General features: G+C 42.6%; 1 long non-coding RNA gene across 1 annotated transcript; it reads right to left on the bottom strand.

The window, feature by feature from the left end:
• Positions 1-2843: 2843 nt before the first annotated feature.
• Positions 2844-4940, bottom strand: LOC149982924 (uncharacterized). The gene is made up of 2 exons (XR_016496954.1): positions 4237-4940; positions 2844-3170 (listed from the first exon to the last, which is right to left on the bottom strand). It is a non-coding gene; the product is annotated as an uncharacterized LOC149982924 (long non-coding RNA).
• Positions 4941-5297: the final 357 nt, after the last annotated feature.

The following is a 5297-nucleotide window of genomic DNA, read 5'->3' as shown; positions in this document are numbered from 1 at the left end:
ACCACTCTTATCTGTCTGGGTTTTTGTGGATGATACACCCCAAAGATTGGAAGATACCAGCACTCTTCATCTGCTTGTAAGAGTGGAGCGATTTCAGCATGCTCATTCTCGAAGATGCGCATAAACTCAATGAAGTGGTCCTTCATCTCTGGATGTTTCTTGTTCGTACGTGTGAGTGAAGTGAGGCGATTGTTGGCCAGGGCACGGTTGTTGAGGAGGCATTGCCGTGGCTACGGAAAGTGAGCGGAGCAACCCAGCTGTTTTATGCATCCTGATGGAACTCTTTCTCCGTCATCTTCAGGAAGGCGAGATCCTCCATTGAGGGAGCCAGTTTGTAATTATAATTTGTGTAGCATAATCCAGACTCACCCATGAGGCTTTCTGCGTTGGCTGGCATTTCTCTCAGCCTCAGGAACGGGGTGGCAGAACTTTGAGGCTGAGGGGTATGGCTGAAGCTCTCTTTGACATGGAAGATACTGAGACATTGACTCATGAGGCTGTGGTGCCCATTCTCAAGAATGTTTGTCTTGAAGGCATTGACTGGTGAAGGCTTGTGTGCCCCACCAAGACAGACATCTCCCACTATGACCCAGCTGATGGTTAGGCGCTATGCGAAGGGGGCGTACAGAGGCCTGTTGAGCTGCTCTAGCACCTTGTGGACCTGGATGATGTCTCTCCCTAGTAGTAGCAGGATCTCAACCTGAGGTTCCAGGGGAGGTATCTTGGTGTCTAAGAACTTGAGGTGAGGGTGGTACCTTGCAGCATCTGGTGTAGGGATTTCTTCCCTATTGTTAGGAAGCTCATTCCACACTGAGTATGGGAAGAGGTAAACAGGCCTTTCCATCAGCTGATTCTACAATGAAGACTCTCACTCTCCAGCCCATGGTCTCTGAGACACGTTTTGAGGGTGTAAGGTGAGACATTTTACAGTTCTTCGCCTGTGGTTGAGGAGACACCGAAAGCATACAAAGAGTTCTCTTTAAGTGAAGTTTTCTTCTCTTCAATGAGTTTCCCTAAATCATCTACACTTTCGCAGAGGGTGTGGCTTTTTGTGGATAGGGCACTGTTTGTTAGGGTCATCCATCTTAGATTAATCTTCCTGGATGGCGTTGTCCACTTCTGTCTTGTGCATTGTGATAGGGGATCTTGCCGTTCTCATTGAGAATTTCTTTCCTTTAGATGATAGTTGGCCAAAAGTGGAAGTGATGAAGCTTGGGTCATTCCTCATCTTTGCTTCAGCATGGATTACACTGGAGAAGAATGTGAAGGGTGGGAAGCTGACACCGTGCTGTTCTTTGTATCTGGTCCCCTATGATATCCACTTCTCTTGTAGGCTGAAGGGAAGCTTTTCCAGGAAGGACTGACCCCTCTTGCAGTGTCCAAGTAGGACAGACCGGGTAGGTAACCTTAAGCTTTGGCTGCCTCCAACTCGAGCAGAAGGTCACCTAGCTCTCTAAGATGCTGAGGGTCTTTTTTTGGAGGTTTTTGGAAATTGTTCAAGCTTAGATCTCCTAGATCTCCTCTAGCCATTGCCAGGCCATACTGAGGGCTGCAGCAGGTTGATTGACATGGACAGACCTAATTTTTCTCATGTTTTCAGCAGACTCTGGTCCAAGCCCCTTAACCCTTTCATACGTACCATCACACGGGTGTGATTGTTCTACAGTGTTCCCTGAAGCGTACGGTCACACCCGTGTGATTAGAAAGCTTATTTAGAACGGCCAGTTTCGAATGACGCAATAATCAACATTTGAGCTTGCCACACTTTTTTCAGAAACTATTTCCACAAACACAGTTCTTACAAAATTATGTCCAGAATATGAGCAGTTTATTGTTGGATGCAATGTTCAGATATTCACAGACGTATCTATAGCATAACACTATCATCCAAACTGTAGGCTACATTTGTCCTAGCGCTAACTGAGGAAAGATTGTTCTGCCTTATTATTATTCGACCATGCTGGTCATTTATGAACATTTGAACATCTTGACCATGTTCTGTTATAATCTCCACCCGGCACAGCCAGAAGAGGACTGGCCACCCCACATAGCCTGGTTCCTCTCTAGGTTTCTTCCTAGGTTTTGGCCTTTCTAGGGAGTTTTTCCTAGCCACCGTGCTTCTACACCTGCATTGCTTGCTGTTTGGGGTTTTAGGCTGGGTTTCTGTACAGCACTTTGAGATATCAGCTGATGTACGAAGGGCTATATAAATAAATTTGATTTGATTTGATTGACGCAACACAAGCGGTCATATTTTATAACTCTCGGCTGACATAAACTACAATATAGATTAGCTAATAGCAATTACTATTTATAATTGATCACATCACGGGTGATCTCAACATTGATCAAAATAACTGAGTAAAACACTTTCTAGAAATCGAAAGTAATCCGACGATGATTAGTTTCAGCGCGCCGCCATGTTTTTTTCAATCACAGAAACCAAAGATAATAAGAGAAGACAAGATGAGTTTGGTCTGTTTATAGTATGCATGTTGAAGGGGTGTGTTGTCTACCATCGATCACGTCCCACCATTCACTTCCTGAAGTTCTCAAAAAATTGGAACCCTTACTCACCTCATTTTGTTATAGCATCTTTGGTCCAACAGACGATTACGTGAAACCCAGAATGCATTGAATGTCAACAAACATGGCTCCACACATAGCTGGAATTAGCTTAGCTCATCATAATAAGAACAACCTTCATAAAATGATTTTACATACATAATATGTGCCCATTACAATCTATGCAAGAATCGGAATGTATGATTTATGACCGGTACTTGAAAAACATGTGAATAAAACAGTAAATTTATCAATTACCACACAAAACATTTTCTGATAGTGATTTATTGATACAAATGGTGCGTGCAGGCAGTCAATCACGTAACCTCTCACTCCCACTCTGAGCCATTCATTGACAAAGTCCTAGTTCCATTTGAAGATGCTGGTGGTGATGGAGGCAGACTGATAGTGGATGAAGTACAGGAGTTCTGTGGTAGCTGGAAGGCTGCCAGCCATTTCACCCCTCCTGCCCCAGCTGTTTGCTTTGATGAGTCCCAGTCTGGAGTGCAACGCTCCAATTTCCATATGAGGCAGAGTGTTTCAAGTTGTTTCTGACAGAGGAGCTGGTGGGAGACATAGCAGAGACCAATCACTATGCCTTGGAGCTACAGGAGAAGAGAGAGCCAGGAGTGGGGGGGACAACCACAATTAGTGAAATGTATACCCTCCTGGTGACAGTCCTCATGGGGATAGTAAAGAAGAGCTCCCTAAGAGAATACTGGAGCACAGATCCTATGTTTGCAAAGGTTATGAAATGAGTAACGTTACCTCGCGTGTTCCTTGGTTATAAGGAATATACACAAATATATTATGCTCCATACACACAGTGGGCTACAGTATTACACGACATACAGAAACTATTATGACGTAATAAAGCACTTACTTTGATAGAAACACAGTCTGGATTTGAACCTGGGTGTCTGTAGTGACGCCTCTAGCACTGAGAAGCTGTGCCTTTGACAGCTGTGCCACTTGGAAGTCATAAAGCCAGAGCAGCTTCAAAATACAGCATATGCTAATACTTCTCTGATGCAATTAACATTGTTTTCCAGAGCTAATAGAATAACGTAGCTAACTACCTAAGCATTGAGTATAACACCATAAAGGTTATGAAATGAGTAACGTTACCTCGGTGTCCGCGGTTAAAAGGAATATACACAAATATTATGCTACAGTAGAAACGACATAACACGACATGCAGAAACTATTACAACGTAATAAGGCACTTACTTTGATAGAATCGCACACATTTCTATGTTATTATTGGTAACGAAAACAACTATGACTGCGATGCAGACAACAGACGGAAAATGTGAACACGTGTGTGCAGGACGGGAGATGAGCAAATGTCTGCAGACTTGAACTGCACAAACAATTGGGAAGTGTTTGGGGAATTTTGTCCGGGTCAGAAATGTCTGTAAAATTAATTGGTCCGCAGAAGTAAAAATGACTACTTTTATGTGAATGAATGAGGTAGAACACACCTCAATTCAAACTGTTGTTAGAAAAAAATTACTTTTTAGAAAAATAATTTGACATTGACAAGTTGAAAACAGCCTATAAAATGGTATGTTGCGTAACAATCACATTTTGGAATGGAGAGAACGTTCTAAAATCACATGCATAAAACAACTCACGCCGGGGCGACCGTTAGAGATATTTGGAACTCACCCATGAAAGGGTTAATCAGTAGGTTGAGATCCTCAATAGGCTTCAGGTCGAGGCCTTCAATGGCATTGGTGAAAGTTGACTTCCAAGCCCAGTAGTTCTCTGGCTTGTCGTTGATCTTGGTGGGTGTGAGGTGGTCACGGCGTGCTTGGAATTTCTGCCAGGTCAGCAGCACCGTCACGATCAGGATGGGCCCCACTGGACTCATGTCGTTCTACACAAGGTGGCTGGCCGTCATCATCTGTGTAGCGCCTGGCACTGGGTCCAGGCATGCAGTAAGTCTTTTGGAGTACTGAGGTGGCTGGAGCTTCGGTGTTAGTGCTAGACCAGAGTCTGCTTCGTAATTCATAAAGGTCAAGATAACTGACTGTTATTATCTCATAGAACAAAACATATAAGATCTGCTAAGCCTGTGTTAAGCTCAGATCTTATTTCCGGTGTTTATCACAAAATCCTATTCTTTCCCAATTAATTTTCCCTATAGGAATTGCTAAACAACCCAGAGGTAACTAATTTCCTGTTTTTAGGACTAGAAGCTGGCTCTATATCGTCCCCAAATAATATTGCGATATGTAACTTTTAAAAACATTTCCTCTATCACTAGTGTTTTGTTATCCTCCAATTGGTAAAGATGATGTCAGGCTGACACTGTATAAGTTCAGGAATACCCACACAGTGTGACAAGCTTTCCATATCTCGCTGTCATGAAGAAGGGTACTCTGTTGCACTGTTTCACTCTGCAACTGTTTCTCTGTAAAAGACAGGATGGTTATATTAAATAGTTTATTTTAATATGCCTTAACATTTCAAATGTCTAAGAATGTTGACAGGCATTGGGTACTAACATCTTACTTTACCATTCATGAGTAATTTACTAATTGAGTCGCTCAGCTAATTATAGCAAAACACAAAAAGTGTGACTGCAATCAGAAGGCGCCTTCCTCATTAACAAATTATATGTTTTCAATTGGACATACTCTACCAGTCCAAAGTTTTAGAACACCTACTCATTCAAGGGTTTTTCTTTATTTTTACTATTTTCTTCCTTGTAGAATAATAGTGAA

This window comes from Oncorhynchus mykiss, chromosome 6 (genome assembly GCF_057628025.1).
Source record: "Oncorhynchus mykiss isolate SJ-2025 chromosome 6, ASM5762802v1, whole genome shotgun sequence".
NCBI classification, from domain to species: Eukaryota; Metazoa; Chordata; class Actinopteri; order Salmoniformes; family Salmonidae; genus Oncorhynchus; species Oncorhynchus mykiss.
This window is presented reverse-complemented; position numbering and strand designations above follow the sequence as displayed.